Source organism: Trachypithecus francoisi, unplaced genomic scaffold, assembly GCF_009764315.1.
Source record: "Trachypithecus francoisi isolate TF-2019V2 unplaced genomic scaffold, Tfra_2.0 Lachesis_group6, whole genome shotgun sequence".
Classification (NCBI taxonomy): domain Eukaryota; kingdom Metazoa; phylum Chordata; class Mammalia; order Primates; family Cercopithecidae; genus Trachypithecus; species Trachypithecus francoisi.
Window position 1 is genome coordinate 122,754,915 of NW_022681471.1, and position 22,765 is coordinate 122,777,679.

General features: G+C 39.3%; 1 protein-coding gene across 1 annotated transcript in view; it reads right to left on the reverse strand.

Moving 5' to 3' along the window:
• The window catches only part of FRMPD4 (FERM and PDZ domain containing 4), a 220,456-nt gene that overhangs the window by 49,571 nt on the left and 148,120 nt on the right, over positions 1-22,765 (reverse strand).

Genomic DNA, 22,765 nt, shown 5'->3' on the forward strand with positions numbered 1-22,765 from the left:
TTTCTTTGCTGCTTAAAAATTTCTCTGTAGTTTTCTGCCAGGGGAAGAGATTTTTAAAAATTCTATCAATTCATGGAGCGTCATTACCTCTCAGGATCAGCATCCTGAAAGTGAAATGTTATTGTTGGTATCTTATGAAAAAAATAGCATCCCAGCAAACATCGGTTCCCATACTGTGTGGTTTAGTAAGTCCCTGGTCACAATGCTAGGACCCTGGGCTGATAAATATTTCAGACAGGCACCGGTTGGGAAATAATACTCACAATAGGCTGCACTTCATGGCTAAAAGCAGAACAATGTAATATAATGGTTTATCTAATTCCCTCCAAGTAATTCAAACCCTTGAGGAAAATTCATATTATGGATTATAATAGTTTTTCTTTCTTCCCTTCTTTGTTCCTTTTTAAATCATGACTAGGAGAAAGGTCAGTTGCCATTTTGTTGAAGAAGAGCTGACTTTTTCTACTTTAGGTTGTAATTAATTACCTGCCTTTCTGCTTTATTGCCCACATGAGTAAGGGGAAGGACATCTTTTGCAAGGCTGTTCCCCGGAAGAAGTCACTGCAAATCGCACTTCTAGCACTAACTGATTTGTGGCTGGGCCCACTCACTCTGACTGGGCTGGACCATGTAGTAGGGAGTGGGGTAGGGGAAGAGAGGAATCAAGAGGGCAGGGAAAGGAGTAATAGAACTAAAACTCCAGGAAGACTCAGAACACTTAGGATGATGGTGCTGGTGGGGGCAGGAAGGTAGCACAGTGCTGATGGTGGCCTGTCTGCTCCCACAAGTTCCCAATCACCAAGGCTGGCAGGGAGCCCAATGACTGCAGTAGACAGAGCAACAGCGCAATCAAATGAGAATTCAGTGGATAAGATGAAGGATTTGCATTGCTGGTGGGAATATACACACGTGTAGCAGTTTGCGGAGGCAATCTAGCTTCGATAGGTCAACTTCAGTGTCACAAACGCCAAGACCCAGCCAGTCCACTCTGGTTTTATATCCCCCCAAAAATTCTGCTGCTAGTCTTTAAGGGGAGGTGGATGAGGATGTTCCTTGCAGCAGAATGCATGGGGGTGAAGTGTCAGAGGCAAACTGGGTGTCCATTTCCAGGATAATAGATATGAGACAAATATGTAGAAAGCAACACAAACAGAAGCAAAGCATTGTTTCTTAGTTTTTGTTCAAATTTTCCTCATTCACAGGCAACAAGAAACGTTTATCAGATAAGAAATGCTCTATAACCCCATTGACCAAAGAATGTGTGAGTGTGGCAGCCACGTTAGTGGAACAATCTGCCCTGCCTTGCTTGTCCTGTCTGAGTCTGCTCCCAGAGTCCTCAGGAGCAAGCAATGGGTCCTGGGAACTCATTCTCTGCACCCAGCTCATTGGACCTGAATGTTGGAATGAGCCAATCAGATTTCCTCTCTCCAGAATCAGAACTAAGAGACACAGAGACTAAGAGAGTTGGGAGCCAAGTCACATTTATGACTGAGCACCAGAGTAAAGATTACAGATGCCAGTAATCCCCTAAACAGTCCTGGTTTCCACCATTCCTGAGGGCTGGTTGTTCACCATTTTGCTAGAAATAAAACCATTCACATAAATGATCTCAGTAGGATAATGATCATCATTCTCAGAAAGAGCTTTTACTTTTGTTTTCTCTCATCTTAAGTACATAATCATCATCTGCCAGACAAGAAGAATTAACTCCATAGCACTACAGATCCCTTAGGACTCCTAATCCAAACCTAGGTAGAAAAAAGGACAGAAGCCATATGTGTTCATATGTCACAGGATGCTAAGATGAACTGGGACAGAGTCAGCTGAGGCCCCATGCCAATACATGCCAATCATTCCCACATGCCAAAGAAGGGTGCTGCAAGATTTTCAAAGGTGTTGAAAACCAGAGTTTGTAACCCTTACCCCTTACTCATCTTGGGATTTGACTCATGTCTTCATTACAAACTGAAAAGAAGGCAACAGGAAGAGGCTGTCAGAAGCAGCACATGCTCAAAGAGCAGAGGCTACATTTGTGCAGTTACCACCCTTACACTGAGGCAGGCCCAAAGTATGAGACTCTTGGAAGATGCAGTAGAAACATTGGCCTGGGATCTCCTGATCAACTGAGCTACTTTGAGGGATGAGAGGGCCTTCGCAGAAATATACAGAATGCAAGAAGCATTGAGCATAGTCAGCCCTTGGTTTCTGCCTGACACAAGGGGGCTGCAATTGGAGTAACTCAACAAATGAATCTTCCAGGAATCCATGAAAGCAACCACAAGGAAAGAGTCCACCAACATCACCTTCCACAGATAGATGAAAGTAATGCTGGATTACATTGGTGCCAATCAAGTGAGAACTTTCTTGCCTTTTACCTCACCGTCTTGGCCTCATTTCATTCTGGAAGGAGCTGAATGCTGGGGCAGTAGAGAAAACATTGACAGTGCCCCTTAACCCACTGCAGGCTTCCTAGGCCTGAACTAGGCACAAGGGAGGAATTTTGTGGAGTTGAAAGTTTTGACTATTACATGACAATCAAATGTTGCAATTACAGATTACAAATTGTGATTACAAGTGTACAAGTGACTGGATCACTTTCTGAACCTGTTCAATATGTTTATGGAACCACCTGAGATTTTGTTGAGGGCTTAGAGGAACCGGCCCTGGGGAGCTGTTATAAGTGGGCAATGGGGGAAAGAACATAGTTGCCTTATGATTGCACCCTCCAAGACCTGCGTGCTCTACTTATTCCCAGTGTCTCTTTATTTATTTATTTTTTGTATTATACTTGAAGTTCTGGGAAACATGTGCAGAACATGCATGTTTGTTACATAGGTATACATGTGCCATGGTGGTTTGCTGCACCCATCAACCCATCACCTACATTAGGTATTTCTCCTAATGCTCTCCCTCCCCTAGTCCCCCACCACCCAACAGGTCCCGGTGTGTGATGTTCCCCTCCCTGTGTCCATGTGTTCTCATTTTTCAGTTCCCACTTATGAGTGATAACATGCAGTGTTTGGTTTTCTGATCTTGTGTTAATTTGCTGAGAATGATAGTTTCCAGCTTCATCCATGTCCCTGCAAAGGATACGAACTCATCCCTTTCTGTGGCTGCATAGTATTCCATAGTGTATATTTGCCACATTTTCTTTATCCAGTCTATCACTGATGGGCATTTGGGTTGGTTCCAAGTCTTTGGTATTGTGAATAGTGCCACAATAAACATACGTGTTTATGTGTCTTTATAGTAGAATGATTTGTAATCCTTTGGGTATACACCCAGTAATGGGATTGCTGGGTCAAATGGTATTTCTAGTTCTGATCCTTGAGGAATCACCACACTGTCTTCCACGATGGTTGAACTAATTTACGTTCCCACCAGCAGTGTAAAAGCATTCCTATTTCTCTACATCCTCTCCAGCATTTGTTGTTTACTGACTTTTTAATGATCACCATTCTAACTGGTGTGAGATGGTATCTCATTATGGTTTTGATTTGCATTTCTCTAATGACCAGTGATGAGGAGCTTTTTTCAAGTTTGTTGGCTGCATAAATACCTTCTTTTGAGAAGTGTTTGTTCATATCCTTTGCCCACTTTTTGATGGGGTTGTTTGGTTTTTTCTTGTAAATCTGTTTAAGTTCCTTGTATATTCTGGATATTAGCCCTTTGTCAGATGGATAGAATACAATAATTTTCTCCCATTCTGTAGGTTGTCTGTTCACTCTGATGATAGTTTCTTTGGCCACGCAGAAGCTCTTTAGTTTAATCAGATCCCATTTATCAAATGTGGCTTTTGTTGCCATTGCTTTTGGTGTTTTAGTCATGAAGTCTTTCCCCATGCCTATGTCCTGAATGGTATCACCTAGGTTTTCTTCTAGGGTTTTTATGGTTTTAGGTCTTTAATCCATCTTGAGTTAATTTTTGTATAAGGTGTAAGGAAGGGATCCAGTTTCAGTTTTCTGCATATGGCTAGCCAGTTTTCCCAACACTATTTATTGAATAGGAAATCCTTTCACCATTGCTTGTTTTTGTCAGGTTTGTTAAAGATCAGATGGTTGTAGATGTGTGGCACTATTTCTGAGGCGTCTGTTCTGTTCCATTGGTCTATATATCTGTTTTGGTACCAGTACCATGCTGTTTTTATTACTCTAGCCTTGTAGTACAGTTTGAAGTCAGTTAGCATGATGAACTGGTTTGATTAGATCATATTCTTTGAGTCCAAACACACTTTGACTAAGACAGGGAGGCTTAGAATCTTGAGACCAAACAATAAAACAGTAAACAAGAGAATAAGGGATGACTGTCAGACAAAAAACCGTAAGGTGGTAGGTTGGGTGGGAGAATGAATAGGCCCATAAAGCTGTGGGACAAATGCTAATTTTCTCTACAGCAATGCTCAGTGGCACTGAATTTATTTGTTCACTTCTGGAAAGGGAAGCTGATATGCACAGCTTCAGTGCAGTAGCTGTTAGGAGCAGGCAAGGCCCTGGAGAAGGACTCTTGTTAGTCATCCTTGATGCTAATAAACATAGACCCTGTATTAGCTTCTGATTGCTGCTATAACAAATTACCACAAACTTAGTGGCTTAAACATGATGCAAATGTACCATCTTACATTTCTGGAAGTCAGAAGTCTCTAATGAGTTTTGCTGGGCTAAAATCAAGGTGTCAGCTGGGTTGCACTCATTCTGGAGCCTTTTCAACTTCTAGAGGCTGCCTGTATTCCTTGGCTCATGGTCCCTTCCTTCATCTTCAAAATCAGCAGTAGCATCTTCAAATCTCTCCCTGAGTTTCACTTCCTCTTTTTTATTTATTTATTTATTTATTTTTATTATACTTCAAGTTCTAGGGTACATGTGCATAACGTGCAGGTCTGTTACATATGTATACTTGTGCCATGTTGGTGTGCTGCACCCATCAACTCGTCAGCACCCATCAATTCATCATTTATATCATGTAAAAGGACCTAGTGATTATATTGGGTCCAACTGGATAGTCAAAGATAATCAACTCATCTCTGACTTAATTATATCTGCAAAGAAAGTCACAGACTCTGGAAATTAGGATGAGGACATCTTTCAGGGGATCATTATTCTGCCGACTATAGACATTAGCTTTATCAGTTACCTAGTGTTGCATAACAAATTCCCAAAAAGCTAGTTGCTTAAAACAATACCCACTTATTATCTCACAGTTCATGTGAGTTAGAAATATGAGCATGGCTTAGCTTGGTCATCTTTTTCATGTTCTCTCTTGAGGCTGCAATGTTTTGGCCAGGGCTGGGGTCCCATATGGGAGCTCGATTGGGAAGGATTCACTTCCAAGTTCACTTCAGTGGTTTTTGGCATGATGAAAATCCTCTTTAGGCTGTTGGACCAAGGGCCTCAGTTCCTTGTGGGTAGTTGGCTTGAAGCCACTCTCAGTTCCTTGCCATGTGGATCTCCCCATCTCACCAACGTGGCAACTTGCTTCATCAGAGCCAGCAAGGGAGGGAGTCTGCTGGCATGATGAAAGCTACAATCTCATGTAACATAATCATGGATGGGACATCCCATCACCTTTACCATACTTTATTGGTTAGAAGCAAGTCACAGGCCCCACCCAAACTAAAAGAGAGGGAAATACACAAATCTATGAATAGAAGTGGCAGAGATCACTGGGGTCCATCTTATATTTGCCTACCACATGAATAAAGAGACTTCTAGCCTAGTAACCCCTATGTATCTTAAAAGTAGTTTCAGGCTGGGCGTGGTCGTTCATGCCTGTAATCCCAGCTCTTTGGGAGGCAGAGGCGGGTGGATCACCTGAGGTCAGGAGTTTGAGACCAGCCTGGCCAACATAGTGAAACCCCATCTCTACTAATAATACAAAAATTAGCTGAGTGTGGTGGTGCATGCTTGTAATCACAGCTACTCTGGAGGCTGAAGCAAGAGAATTGCTTGAACCCAGGAGGTGGAGGTTGCAGTGAGCCGAGATCGCACCATTGCATTCCAGTCCTGGAGATAAGAGTGAAACTCCAGCTAAAAAAAAAAAAAAGTAGTTTCCATTCATCACTTAACCTTATGCAGAATTTCTTCTTTTGGAAGAAGGACTGCTCAGTACACTTTATTAATTTGAAAATGGAAACTATTTTTCAAAGTATGTTGATTATATTTAAAGTCTTTACAGCTACAGTAATGCTTTGTAAATTACCTGAAACATAATCTAGATTGACTTCAATTTTACTATTTAATGAATAAATGAAGTTGTCTGAATTGAAATAAAATATTCCAATATGTTATTTATCACCAGGACTAGGGACATGCTTTTCTTCTCTTTTTTCTTGTCTATAATTATGTAATTATAACCTGCCAAACAAGAAAAATTAACTCTATAATGTTTTGGATCCCTTAAAATTCCTAACCCAAAGATCCTAGGAGGACAAAACAAAACAAAACAAAACAATGACCTACACCATTTAAAAATAGTCTCGACAGAATGATTAGAATCAGGAATAGAAGACGACAGTTTTAAGCCATCAAATTAACTTCTTTCTGGGATGGCCTAAAAACAGCTAGAGACCATTAAGAATCCAGTTATAACTACATTTAGATAATTATTATTTCATATTAAATTCCACATAAATTTTCTGCTTTTGAAGATTAATTTCAAATTGTTGTGACAATATTTTTTAAATGATTGAGTTTGTTAAAAACGTCATTTTCATCCCTGAATCACAGTGCTGATCTCTGCAGGGGAATATAGTCTATCCTACCCTAAACCACTCCTGTCAAACTTGCCTTCAATTACTCTCTCTTCGTTTCTTTGTCAAAGGTCTATTCTTATCCTTTTTTCATGGAGAGTCCCTTGAAACATGTTTGGGACACCCAGCATCAATGGTTTTAGACCATGCTTTGGCATTATATACCATTTTATGATTTCATTGGATGTCATTTGATGCAGAAAGCAAAGCTATGTGAGGAAGAAGCCCAGCTTCCAATGAGGTAGAGTTTCCAGTATTACAATCTCTCTAAACAATGAAGCTAAGGCTGGTGTTCTCTGTTTTTTAGAGCAGCATACTTTGACATCTTTCTTTAAATGCCTTTCTCATTTTATATTTATGCCATTAAAAATTAAAATATATAATCATATTGGCATGTGCTAGTGTGTATTTTCTTTCTAGACCAACTTAAATAGATCTCTTGATGAACCCAGACACTGATACTAATTTAACAGTCATCACGGGAATCGAGATTTCCTCAGATATTGGGAAAACCAAACAAGATAAAAATCAAATAACATGGCCAGGCACGGTGGCTCACACCTGTAATCCCAGCACTTAGGGAGGCTGAGGCGGGCGGATCACAAGGTCAGGAGATCGAGACCACAGTGAAACCCTGTCTCTACTAAAAATACAAAAAATTAGTCAGGCACGGTGGCGGATGCCTGTAGTCCCAGCTATTCAGGAGGCTGAGGCAGGAGAATGGCGTGAACCGGGAGGCAGAGCTTGCAGTGAGCCAAGATTGCGCCACTGCACTCCAGCCTGGGCGACAGAGTGAGCCTCTGTCTCAAAAATAAATAAATAAATAAATAAATAAATAAATAAATATAAATAAATAAATATAAATAAATAAAAATCAAATAACAAAGATATATAGGAAGATATTTCATGTCAGAATTCGAGAATCTTGCTTTAGAAACATTAAGTCCAAACAAATTAACTGTACAATTTTAAACTTCAAAACTGGAAGTAAATAATCAATCTGTGAAGGGTGAAATGATAGGCTTTTAAAAGACACACAGAGGTAATTTAGGATTACATATGAAAGATTTTATAAGCAGCGAAATAACATTCTAATGTAACTTCTTGAAAGATGGATGTGCAGTATTTTTATTTAGAGAGAAAGGCAATAAGGTGCAGTGAAATGGTGTTGAACTCTCACTTCAGAGGTATATACATGCACACATGGAATTCTTTATTCTTCCTGTACTTCAGGGTTCTTCAAAGAAATTAGAAAACAATTCTTAGCTATTTCTTGTCTTCTGCTAGCTTTTGAATTTGTTTGCTCTTGCTTCTCTAGTTCTTTTAATTGTGATGTTAGGATGTCAATTTTAGATCTTTCCTGCTTTCTCCTGTGGGCATTTAGTGCTATAAATTTCCCTCTACACACTGCTTTAGCTGTGTCTCAGAGATTCTGGTAAGTTGTGTCTGTGTTCTCACTGGTTTTAAATAACTTGTTTCTGCCTTAATTTTGTTATTTACCCATTAGTCATTCAGGAGCAGGTTGTTCAGTTTCCACATAGTTGTGTGGTTTTGAGTGAGTTTCTTAATCCTGAGTTCTAATTTGATTGCCCTGTGGTCTGAGAGACTGTAATGATTTCTGTTCTTCTGCATTTGCTGAGGAGTGTTTTACTTCCAATTATGTGGTCAATTTTAGAATAAGTGCTATGTGGTGCGGGGAATGTATATTCTGTTGATTTGGGGTTGAGAGTTCTGTAGATGTCTATTAGGTCCACCTGGTCCAGAGCTGAATTCAAGTCCTGAATATCCTTGTTAATTTTCTGTCTCATTGATCTGTCTAATATTGGCAATGGGGTGTTAAAGTCTCCCACTATTATTGTGTAGGAGTCTAAATCTCTTTGTATGTCTCCAAGAACCTGCTTCATGAATCTGGGTGCTCCTGTACTGAGTGCATATATATTAGGATAGTTAGCTCTTCTTGTTGAATTGATCCCTTTACCATTATGTAATACTCTTCTTTGTCTTTTTGATCTCTGTTGGTTTAAAGCCTATTTTTATCAGAGACTAGGATTGCAACCCCTGCTTTTTTTTCTTTCCATTTGCTTGGTAAATATTCCTCCATCTTTTTATTTTGAGCCTATGTGTGTCTTTGCACATGAGATGGGTCTCCTGAATACAGCACACCGATGGGTCTTGACTCTTTATCCAATTTGCCAGTCTGTCTTTTAATTGGGGCATTTAGCCCATTTACATTTAAAGTTAATATTGTTGTGTGTGAATTTGATCCTGTCATTATGATGCTAGCTGGTTATTTTGCCCATTACTTGATGCAGTTTCTTCATGGTATCAATGGCCTTTACAATTTGGTATGTTTTTGCAGTGGCTGGTACTGGTTTTTCCTTTCCATATTAATGCTTCTTTCAGGAGCTCTTGTAAGGCAGGCCTGGTGGTGACAAAATCTCTCAGCATTTGCTTTTCTGTAAAGGATTTTATTCTCCTTTGCTTAGAAGCTTAGTGTGACTGGATATGAAATTCTGGGTTGAAAATTCTTTTGTTTAAGAATGTTGAATATTGGCCCCCACTCTCTTCTGGCTTGTAGGGTTTCAGAGCAGAACTGAAGGAGACAGAGACATGACAAACCCTTCAGAAAACCAATGAATCCAGGAGCTGGCTTTTTTTTTTTGACACAGTCTGATCTGCTGCCCAGGCTGGAGTGCAGTGGCGCAATCTTGGCTCACGTTTTTTTTTTTTTTTTTTTTAAAGATTAATAGATAGACTGCTGATAAGACTAATAAAGAAGAAAAGAGATAAGAATCAAATAACACAATAAAAAATGATAAAGGGGATATCACCACTGATTCCACAGAAATACAAACTACCATCAGAGAATACTATAAACACCTCTGTGCAAATAAACTAGAAAATCTAGAAGAAATGGATAAATTCCTGGACACATACACCCTCCCAAGACTAAACTAGGAAGATGTCGAATCTCTGAATAGACCAATAACAAGTTCTGAAATTGAGGCAGTAATTAGTAGCCTACCAACCAAAAAAGCCCAGGACCAGACGTATTCACAGCCAAATTCTACCAGAGTTACAAAGAAGAGCTGGTACCATTCCTTCTGAAACTATTCCAAACAATAGAAAAAGAGAGATTCCTCTGTAACTCATTTTATGAGGCCAGCATCATCCTGATACCAAAACCTGGAAGAGACACAACAAAAGAAGAAAATTTCAAGCTAATATCCCTGATGAACATCAATGCGAAAATCCTGAATAAAATACTGGCAAACCGAATTCAGCAGCACATCAAGAAGCTTATCCACCATGATCAAGTTGGCTTCATCCCTGGGATGCAAGGCTGGTTAAACATTTGCAAATCAATAAATGCAATCCATCACATAAACAGAACCAATGACAAAAACTACATGATTATCTCAATACATGCAGAAACGGCCTTCGATAAAATTCAACACCCCTTCATGCTAAAAACTCTCAATAAACTAAGTATTGATGGAACATATTTCAAAATAATAAGAGCTATTTATGAAAAAAACCACAGCCAGTATCATACTGAATGGGCAAAAGCTGAAGCATTCCCTTTGAAAACCGGCACAAGACAAAGATGCCTTTTCTCACCACTCCTATTCAACATAGTGTTGGAAGTTCTGGCAATCAGGCAAGAGAAAGAAATAGAGGGTATTCAAATGGGAAGAGAGGAAGTCAAATTGTCTCTGTTTGCAGATGACATGATTGTATATTTAGGAAACCCCATTGGCTCAGCCCAAAAGCTTCTTAAGCTGATAAGCCACTTCAGCAAAGTCTCAGGAAACAAAATCAATGTGCAAAAATCACAAGCATTCCTATACACCAATAATAGACAAACAGAGAGCCAAATCATGAGTGAACTCCCATTTGCAATTGCTATAAAGAGAATAAAATACCTAGGAATAAAACTTATAAGGGATGCGAAGGACCTCTTCAAGGAGAACTACAAACCACTGCTCAAGGAAATAAGACAGGACACAAACAAATGGAAAAACATTCCATGCTCATGGATAGGAAGAGTCAATGTCGTGAAAATGGCCATACTGTCAAAAGTAATTTATAGATTCAATGCTATCCCCATCAAGCTACCATTGACTTTCTTCACAGAATTAGAACAAACTGCTTTAAATTTCATATGGAACCAAAAAAGAGTCTGTATAGCCAAGACAATCCTAAGCAAAATGAACAAAGCTGGAGGCATCAAGCTACCTGACTTCAAACTATACTAAAAGGCTACAGTAACAAAAACAGCATGGTACTGGCACCAAAACAGATATATAGACCAATGGAACAGAACAGACACTTCAGAAATAGTGCCACACATCTGCAACCATTTGACCTCTGACAAACTGGACAAAAATAAGCAATGGGGAAAGGATTCCCTATTTAATACATGGTGTTGGGAAAATTGGGTAGCCATATGCAGAAAACTGAAACTGCACTCCTTCCTTACACCTTATACAAAAATTAACTCAAGATGCATTAAAGACTTAAACGTAAGACCTAAAACCATAAAAACTCTAGAGGCAAACCTAGGCACCATTCAGGACATAGGCATGGGGAAAGACTTCATGACTAAAACACCAAAAGCAATGGCAACAAAAGCCAAAATTGGCAAATGTGATCTAATTAGACTAAGGAGCTTCTGCACAGCAAAAGAAACTATCATCAGAGTGAACAGGCAACCTACAGAATGCGAGAAAATTCTTGCAATCGATACATCTGACAAAGGGCTAGTATCCAGAATCTACAAGGAACTTAAACAGATTTACAAGCCAAAACCAAACAACCCCATCAAAAAGTGGGCAAAGGATATGAACAGACACTTCTCAAAAGAAGACATTTATGCTACCAACAAACATGTGAAAAAAAGTTTATCATAACTGGTCATTAGAGAAATGCAAATCAAAACCACAATGAGATACCATCTCACACCAGTTAAAATGGTGATCATTAAAAAGTCAGTAAACAACAGATGCTGGAGAGGACGTAGAGGAATAGGAATGCTTTTACACTGTTGGTGGGAGTGTAAATTAGTTCAACCATCGTGGAAGACAGTGTGGTGATTCCTCAAGGATCAGAACTAGAAATACCATTTGACCCAGCAATCCCATTACTGGGTGTATACCCAAAGGATTATAAATCATTCTACTATAAAGACATATGCACACATATGTTTATTGCAGCACTGTTCACAATACCAAAGACTTGGAACCAACCCAAATGCCCATCAGTGATAGAATGGATAAAGAAAATGTGGCACACATACACCATGGAATACTATGCAGCCATAGAAAAGGGTGAGTTCATGTCCTTTGCAGGGACATGGATGAAGCTGGAAACCATCATTCTCAGCAAACTAACACAGGAACAGAAAACCAAACACCTCATGTTCTCATTCATAAGTGGGAGTTGAACAATGAGAACACATGGACACAGGGAGGGGAACATCACACACCGGGACCTGTCGGGAGTGGGGGACTAGGGGAGGAATAGCATTAGGAGAAATACCTAATGTAGGTGATGGGTTGATGGGTGCAGCAAACCATCATGACACGTGTATACGTATGTAAGAAACCTGCACATTCTGCACATGTACCCCAGAACTTAAAGTATAATAATAATAAAAAAAAACTAAAAAAAAAAAAAAAAAAGGGAACAATTCTTTTCTGCAAGCTAGTGCATCTCAGCCCTTAAACTCACTGCTGGTGGACAGCCACTGTTCATGAAAATAAGAACTGATTAACAGTGTTTCTCCAGTGATCTTTGCTCAGAAGGGCTTTTCCTCAATCCTAGGGTATTTTGTGATGAAGCCACTTGCTTGCTTTTTATTTTCTCTTGCCACCTAAACCTGGAGATGTGAAAAGAACACGGAGATTTTTCAGATTTGATAAGAAGCCATAACGTAGCATCAGCCTAGTCAATTGCTGGCAAAGATGAAGGAAGAAGTGTTGCCCTTCATTTTCAGAAAAGTCGCCACAGGACTGCACTTGAAATGGGGGTTTATTGCTTTATCTCGTTGACCTTTGCAACACTCTGAAGAGAGATTATAATTATCTACTGAATCAATTCCTAACAGGCACTGAAGCCATTAGCTGGAGAGAATGGAAATGTCCAGCAAATGACCAAGCATTCAGAAAAGGTCAACATATTACAGTTAAGTGTAATCTGTCATGGACTATATGAAGCATTTACACTGCTCATTGCTGCTGAAGCTTGCTTCTACCCTGATACTTGCAAAGAAGAGGAATGGGACTATTTGTCATTTCTAAGTCATGTTCAGGGAATGCTATGGAAGAAAATGGGCATAATGAAGCCACCATAGTCATTAGGGCAACAGAAACATAGAGGAGATGAATTAAAGAGTCCACTTGTCTAGTAGCATTGGACTTGGTTTCTACCAATTCTATAGACATTGTTTCTCCTATTACCATTTTCATCCTTGAGTGAGACGTTAAACTGCTGATCAAAAAGACCACCAGTTTGGTAGCCAAAGGGAAAGTAAAGAGAATTTAAGAAAATATCCTTGTTAAGCAATGTATTAAAGACTTCATCCTCAAAAACTGGATAATTGTATTGCTTATCTTTTATTTGTCTGTGATACTAGGGATCTAAAGATGACCTTCAAGTAACCACGCCTTCTAATATTCACATTCTGTCTAGTCTCCTGCCCTTGAATCTGGACTAATCTTGTGACTCACTTTTAACAGAATATTGTAGAAATAGCTTTGCATGATTTCCGGGCCTTGGTCAGAAGAATCCTAGAAGCCTAATAATGTCCACATGGATATCTTGAATGCTTTCGAGGAAAGCCAGCTACCATGTTAGAAGTCCAACAACCCTGTGACCACCATGTCGTATAGAAGCCATCCATGTGGAGAAGTAGTGTGGAGAGAGGGAGAGATGCCTGGCCAGCCTTCACCATGTCAGCTGCCCAAGTCCAGGCAACAGCATATGACAAAAGAAGCCATCTAGGATGTCTCCTCAATCAAGCCTTCAGATGGCTCCAGCTGTAGCTGCCATTTAACTGCAGCCACATGACAGACCCCGGTGAGAACCATCTGGATGAGTTCAGTCAACCCACAGAACCATGAGAGAAAACCAATTATTATATTAATTATTACATTAGCCTATTACATTTGTTAGGCTGCAATAGATAACTAGAACATCATCTTCCCAAAAAGAATTTGAAAACTATGTTTTTAAAGAAACAGGTATTTAAAACAAACGGTTTTGAAATTGAACATATCTCCCTTATCAAGGAAGACAAAATGTCCAAGCTGATGACTCCCTTAGTATACTGTATTTGTGACCTCCATTAAAACAAACCAAAAAAACTGTCTTATACAAACATATGTTGAAGTGTGGAAAAAGATTTTCTTACTGCTGAGAGTGGGATTTGCCAATTGTAACATTAATTATGGACTTGTGGAGAATGGAGTAGAGGGGATAAAAACAAACTTAGAGGAGAAGAAGACCCAATAAAGTGTCTTGGACTAAAAATGCTTCACTACAAGGAATAATTTGGAGGGCACAATTGGTATTGCATTGTCAAGTAAATATTTGAATTGCAGAGAAAGGATTAAAGTACACTGTAATTTTAGGCTTAGAATTAAATCGCTTACATATAACCAACGACTTGAATTTTAAACCTAGGGAGAAATCAGAATTCTTTGCAAAGTCTAATTCATGTTTTACTGAATGCATTTAAGGCTTAGGCTGTGATTTTCTTTGTAGGAATATTATATTAGACTATTATGGTTAAAATCTATATCATTGATACAGTGATGATCAGAATTAACATTTTGATGAAATTGCATCATTTCAAGCTCTTTATTGTATTTTGTAAACCTTTGCAATAAAATTTCAGGTTTGGCACTTCGAATTTGGAAACTACTGCTAAGAGAGCTAATTTGCATATGTATCTGGTTTTGATTTGACCTAATTTTTTGTCCATTTAATTCATTTTTTTTGCCGAATGAACGTTGTCTCTGACCTTTGAAATGCTTATTTGACTAATGGATGAAAATAGTGCTTCTATTTAAAATTTATAAAAGGCAGCAGCTTTTCATGAGGTAATAGTTAAATTATTTTACACACTTCTGTGATGCTATATAGCTCTCCCTGCATTCGTTCCTTCAACAATATTTATTGAGTATCTACCTGGGGCCAGGCATTTGGGATACATCAGTGATCTTCAGTGGAGAGTGATTTTACCCCATAGGGGACATTTGGCAATGTCTGAGGACATTTATGGGTGTCACAGGAGAAGTGCTAACGGGTAGAACCCATAGTTGCTGCAAAACATCCTACAACACACAGGACAGCCCCCACAACAATTACTCAGCACAAAATGTCAATAGTGCTGAGATTGAGGAATCCTGAGCTACATCAATAAATAAAACAGGCAGTAAAACACCTAACCTGGCAGAGCTTACCATCTAAAGAGGGAAGACAGTCAATAAAAAATAAATAACAAATACCACCATATGTATAATGCAGCATGCTGAAGATGATATGGACATTTGTGAGTGTTGGGAGGTAGGCCACCATGCCATTTTGAATAGGGTAGACAAGTTAAATGTCATTAAGAGGTGACAAGTTAGCAACAATGAGTAGGAAGTAAGGTAGTTGGCTATGCAGCTGTCAAGGGGAAGAACCTCCTGGGCACAGGGGGCTACAGGCAAAGGACCTAAGGTGGAACCTGCCAGGGAAGTTTGAGTTAGAGCCAGGAGCCCAGTGACCCTGCAACAGAGTAAGGAGGGATTCTAGGGGGAAAGATCAGAGAGAGGGCCAGGGCCCAGATCATTTGGGGCCTGATGGGCCATTGCAAAAGTCTGACTTTACCTGTGAGTTTGGAGCAGAGGAATGACAAAATACATGTTTTAAAAAGGTCACTCTGGCCACTAAGCTGAGAAGGATTGCAGGAGGGCAAAGTGGAAGTGCGGGCTCAGTTAAGGGCTAAGGCAGCAATGCAGGCAATAGGTGGCTGTTATCAATAATCATGAACTCATTGAGTAGCAGACTCTTTAATGGCTCTCTAAATGAACTTTGGTTCTTAAGAGTGCTTCTTATAAATACTGTTGGAAAAAACTGACATAGTAACCTGAAAGCACAAAAAGTACTAAAAAAAAAAAAAAAAAAAATTGGGGTGGAAGTTTTTCTTGAACACTTTGCCATGGATGAACAAAACAGACATTGAGCAAAAGCAGGCCACCACGTTGTATGCTCTCTTGATGGGCGATCCAGCATGGTTTAGAACAAATGACAGGGTGGTTATTGAGAAGAAGCCAAAGGCTTATTTTATAGTGAGAAATAATAGAGTGTGTTTTAACTGGCAGCTCCTTTACTAACATTTCTCAAGTCTTTTCAGGATCGCTATTTTATTCTCATCACCTAGGATAAGACTTTCTTCATTATTCCCTTCTTTCCTGCCTCTATGCATGCCCACAGTCCTGGGGACATTTCCCTAAGAGTAAAAATAAGCAGTGACTAGAACAGGCCAACCCTAAAATCAGAGACAGTGTATAGCATATTTATGAATTTTGGCTCATAGCAATTGTTCTGATGCTTGCCCAAGGAATCTTCATGATTTTTTCCTTTTAAATGTGTGTCAGTACTAGAGGCTGACTTTAAATAATACAATTTCCATTCTTCACCACCTCAGAGGTTTCCTGCACTGGCTGAATTTGACTGTGGGGTTTGCCACAGGAAGCCCAGGTCTTGACCTCGTCATGACAGAACCACTTTCCCTTTCTATGACACAAGAAGCACCAGGCCCCATGCTTGTCCAACTGGAAAGAACTCCTCTGTCTTTCAGGGTTCATGGGTTTTCAGAGGCAGTGGTGACCACAGTTATGTGTACTGTGATAATGTACAGGATAGAGGAGCAAAGACCTAGTGATATTGTTGTAAGTCCAGTTTGGCAGAAGTGGGTTGGAAATAAGGCTTCTGTTTCTGGAGGCTAGACTTAAATTAAGAACCTTCACTTTAGTAAAGTCTATCTGAAGGCACAGGCCTCTTTTGTGAGATCCAGAGATTCTGTTAATTAATTATTCAATCACACTTTTTAAGTATAATGAATATACAGAAAAGTACATGCCTTGAGTGTATAGCTCAATGAAATTTACACACTGAAGACCCATGTAGTAGGCAGCCACTAAGATGATCCCCAGGGAACTGTACCTTCTGATGCTCAGACTGTGTATAATTCCCTTCCCTTGCGTGTGGGCTGGATTTACTGATTCATTTCTGATAAATGAAATATGGCAGAAGTGAGAGAATGTCATGTCCAAGATCAGATTAAAGAAAACCCCAAAACCATGGCTTCCATATTGTGGGCTCACTATCTCTCACACTCTTGCTCGCTTGCTCCGAAGGGAACCAAATACCACATAAGCTGCCCTTTGGAGAGGCCCACACAGCAAAGAACCAAAGGAGGTCCTGGCCAAAAGTCATTAAGAAACTGAGGGCCTCAGTCCAACAGCCTGTGAGAAACTGAATCCTGTCAAGAAACACATGAGTGACCTTGGAAGCAGATTCCTTTTCAGTTGAGCCTCAGACGAGACCACAGCCCCAGACAACAACTTGATTGCACCCCTGTGGGACACCTTGAGCCAGAGGCACCCAGCTAAGCTGTCCACAGTTTCCTGATCCACAGGAAAGGTGAGATAATAAATGTTGTTGATTTAAGCTCCTAAGTTTTGATATATGTGTATATATATATATATATATATATATATATATATTTTTTTTTTTTTTTTTTTTTTTTTTTTGAGAAGGAGTTTCACTTTTGTTGCCTAGGATGGAGTGCAATGGCACAATCTTGGCTCACTGCAACATCTGCCTCCTGAGTTCAAGCGATTCTCCTGCCTCAGCCTCCCGAGTAGCTGGGATTACAGGCACATGCCACCACGCCCAGTTAATTTTGTACTTTTAGTAGAGATGGGGTTTCTCCATGTTGGTCAGGCTGGTCTCGCTCCTGACCTCAGGTGACCCGCCTGCCTCAGCCTCCCAAAGCGCTGGGATTACAGGTGTGAACCACCACACCTGGCCAAGGTAATTTGTTATGTACCAATAGATAGTTGTAATCAGGGTCCAAATAAGAAATCAAAACATTACCAATATCCCAGAACTCCCCTATGCTCCTTTCCAAATATACTTTCCGAGGATAACCACAGTTCTGATTTTTAACACCATAGAACAGTATGACGTCATTTGCAACATATATGAATATAATTGTAAAGTAACAATGATTTGTTTCTTTCTTCTTTCACTCAGAATTGTTTTTGAGATTTATCCCAGTTGTGATGTGCAGTTGTAGATCATTTATTCTCGTTGATGTGTAGTAGCCATTGTGTAGATGTACTACTATTCATTTATCAATTCTACCATTGATAGCCACTTGAGTAGTCCAATTTGGGGCTGTTAAATAATAGTGCTTCTATTTATTAACAGTCTTGCATATGTCTTTTGGTAAATGTATTAAATGTGTATCTCTTTCTGTTTGGTGTATACTTAGGAGTGCAATTGGTAGGTCAAAGGGTATACATGTGTTCAACCAATGACTCTGTTTTATTTGGCTTTATCATTCATTGACAATCCTATTACATGTGCATTTCTAATTCGATGAACTCAATTAGTCTTACCTTAATCGTTTACTCTTCTTAGTGTCTGACTGAGTTCCTTCTACTCTGTCAGCTACTGGAATAAGTTGCAGTCCATCAATACATGCTGTCATCTAAACACATATTCTTGAGTGGATGGAGATAAATGCTATTATGACTGAAAGACACCATGTTGAATAAGCAATCAATTTATGTTTCACAAAGAAGGAGTTGGAGAAGAATGTCTTAAAGTAACGTAAAAAGTAGTTAAAGCTTTGTCAGTTGAGTGAGGGGTGCTAAGAAGTGTAAGCATGCCACATTCAACTCACTCAAACTAAGTAGCACAAACTGTATGAAAGTTATTGGGAGTCCCAAAGTCCTGGTGAGCAGTTAGTAATAGTCCTTAATCATCATGAAGATTTGGGAAAGGAAAGGGGTAATTCATTTCGCCTCATCCATTTTGGGCTGCTTTGACATGCTTCCAGTATGAAAGCTTTCTTTCCATTGTCTTTTTGTTTGTCTTTATCTTCAAGGACATATTCTTTGATGAGTTAAATATCAAAATTTCAAACAGCATTCTCATTGGCCCAGAACATGCAGAGAAGTCTCCAGGCCTGTGGCTATTTAAATTTAAATTCACTAAACATGATAAAATTAAATCCAGTCCCTCAGTTGCACTAGTCACATTTTAAGTGCTTAATAGCCATGTGTAGCTAGAGGCTACCATACTCTATCACGACAGCACGATGTGTTGGACAATGCTGCCCATCTAGAGATGCTCATCTGGTGGTACTTTTCCAAAAACCAACAAGATGATCCTCATCTAAAATGTTAGCATAATCTCTACCTTATTCTAAAGGGGGACAGTTCTGCCAGCTGAATTAAATTGTTGGAACACACACAGGGATAGAGATGGTGTTCAGGGATATGATACCACACTGAACAATCCTCACAGCAGCCATTCTCTAGGGGAAAAAAGATTTTAATAGTTTCCCCCTAAAATAAAGAAAATATTGTAGTTTTTGAAAATAATCTGATTTCTAAAGATTCAAAGTGCTGCTATTCCAATATTTCCCCAAATGTATTTCCCTGTGCCTGAGTGGGTAGAAAATTAGGGGAAACTTTGAAGAACAGTAACAACCACAGTATAAGAACAAGATTAAGAGTTAATGTGTTCTGAATGCTTACCATGTGCCTATAGTGTACTACACAAATTACTTGTGTGAGTCAAGCTTCCTGATATTCCAGTAAGAAGGTAATATCATTCTTATTTGAAATGAGAAAACCAAGTTCAAATAGATCAATTCAATGTTCTTAGTTCACATTCAGTAACTGGCAGAATTCAGCACATGGATCTGTGCTTTTCTGACTCCAAAGCCTGTATCTTTAATCAGTAAGTTGTTCTGTAGAATTCAAAAATGGGTCTAGAAGCACAGAACTTAGAAAGTACCAGGGTGGTATTTTGGCAGTCCTGGTAACACTCCCAAGGTGGTAAACTTCTGTTTCTCATACATATTCATGCATGTAACATCCCTGGGAAGCAGTAATTCTTAGCCTCATTTTACCTAGAGGATGCTGAACTCAGGGATGCTGAATAATTTGTCTAAAGCCCGACAGCTATTACATGGTAGAGCTTTGACTTCCATCTCATGACTCTATTATGTGTCAGATTCACAAAATGGTGTGTATGTATGTGTATGTATGAGTGTATGTATATATATATATATATATATATATATGAGTACATTTATAGGAGAATGAATATACATATTCACATATTTCTTGTATCTACTCACATGTCTACTGTATATACTTTTTCATTTCCTTCTTCTTCTTTTTGCTGATGGAGATGGACATTTCTTTCACCAGTAACACATTTGCATTCTTCAAATGGGCAAAATCATGACTAATATATGAGCGCTACCTACCTATAAGTATGATATATCTGAACAAAGGACAAATTGAAAAAGAAGAGAGGAGATAAAATTAGGCTGAAGAGGTTGCTGTTACCAACAAGGCCACTGAAAGTTCACAGAAGCCAGCATGGTATGGGCAAGGGAGTTAGAAAGAGAGGTTTTACTCTCCTTTTACCTCTGCATCAATCAGCTATGTGATTCTGGGCAAATCACATTACACAAGTGGGCTTCATTTTTTTTTTTTCATCTGGAAGAAGAGGAAACTTGGATTAAATTATGGTTTTGGCTGGGCACGGTGGCTCACGCCTGTAATCCCAGCACTTTGGGAGGCCAGGTGGGTGGATCACCTGAGGCTGGGAGTTTGAGACCAGCCTGACCAACATGGAGAAACCCCGTCTCTACAAAAATACAAAATTAGCCGGGCCTGGTGGCACATGCCTGTAATCCCAGCTACTTGGGAGGCTGAGGCAGGGGAATCGCTTGAACCCGGGAGGCGGAGGTTGCGGTGAGCCGAGATCGCGCCATTGCACTCCAGCCTGGGCAACAAGAGCGAAACTGTGTCTCAAAAAAAAAAAAAAAAAATTAGTGGTTTTCAAATTGTGTTCCATGCAACCCTTCTGAGACAGGACTCTTGCCAATGGGCAGAGCCCTGAATACCCCTGTGTCTTTTCAACCAGAACCCCTCTACTGCTTTATGCACTGAGATCATGGGCTAGGTTTATGTAAAAAAAAAAAAAAGTGATATTACTAAAAGAAAATATAAAAACAAATAGACAAAATGATTGCTACTGGTTCTTCAGTACCAGTAGGTCTTAGTCTGTAATTCTAATTCCGTTTCTGAACTTCCATGGTTTTCAGCATCCTCTTCTAACCTAAAACTTCCTTTCTTCAGTGAAAAGCAAAGATAAAAAAGTTTTATTGGCTTTGGTTGCTTTTTCTATTCTTTATGTTTTAAGAATGACAATAATATTGCTTGCAATTTTTTTTTTACTGCAAATTTAGAGCATTTCAATAATAATCACAGCAGCCTGTGAGATAGGTAATATTATTATCCCCCATTTTACTGATAAGCAAACAAGGCTCAGAAAGATTAAGTCTCTTTTCATAAAACTACATGGCTGAAAAGTGGTAGAGTAGGGTCCATTCAACTCCAGAACTTACATTTTAACCATGTAGGATATGGCCCCAGCTCTCTAACCTTCCCTGTATCCATGCACTTTTTTGTAGCTTTGCATTCTCTCGTTAGAGCTGAAGTTAACTTGCCTGACTTTAGACTTTGGGCTTGGCCAATTACTTGCTTTGGCCAATGGAAAAGCTGTGGAAGTGACAGTGTACCAGTTCAGAGCCTAATCTTATAGAGGCCTTGCCACCTGTTCCTGCTTGCTCTCTCCTGCTCTGTATTGCCTTGTGCAGCCCTCTGGTCCAAGGAGGAGGAGAGACATACCAAATAGATTTGAAACGAATCTGTAGTTTCCAGGCAAGCCCAGTCAAGATCACCAGAGCTACCCCATCCAGTTTGCAGATGCATGAGAAAGAAACCCTTATTTCCAGACACAGAAGAAGAAATATCAAAATATTAAATCTATTTGTATGAAATATCTAGGACTGGCAGATTCAAAGAGTCAGAAAGTAGATTAGGTTACTGGGGGCTTGGAGAAGGGGAAATGGGGAGTTATTGCTTAATGGGTACACAGTTTCTGTTTGGAGGACTGAAAAAGTTTTGAAAATAGACAATGGTGATGGTTACACAATATTGTGATATAATTAGTGGCACTGAATTACACATTTAAAATTATTAAAATTGAAAATTGTATGTTGTATATATTTTAACCACAATGCAAAAAAGAAAGTTTCAGTAAGCTACTGAGATCTTGATTATTTGTTATGAAGCAACAACTGACTGATACAGCCCTATCTAATAGCAGGGCAGCTATTATATATAGAGAAGAATGGAACTTACATGTAACACAGTAAATGAGTAAGAGAAGAAGACGGGGAGATTCAACATCTGGTCTGCTGAATGAAACCTGTTTATATTAAAAATAATTAGGTAGTGGGCCATGGAAGAAATGGTTGCTGGGGGGGCAATTAAAAGAGACCATTGGCAAATGGCTCATGCCTTTTCAGGGTCATTTCCATGGGAGACCCTGTTGATATGGGAAATGTGAGATAACTAAGGAATTCAGTGAGCTGGAAACATTTTTGAGATGTCAAAAATTTTGAACCCAATACAAACTTGGAATTTGAAAGACTGCAAGAGATTAGGAAGAGACAGGTAGTGTCATCTGCCAAGTTGAAGCTGTTAGAAAGAATAGTTCATATTCTGAGTCAATTTTTAAAAAAAATCACATTCTTATGCAATTCAAATCAATTTGCCTTGACAGTTACTTTCCATTTCCCTTTTAGTTTGGAAGATATTTATGTTTGATTCTGTTCTCTTTCAACGCTCACTTCACCTTCTGTTCAGC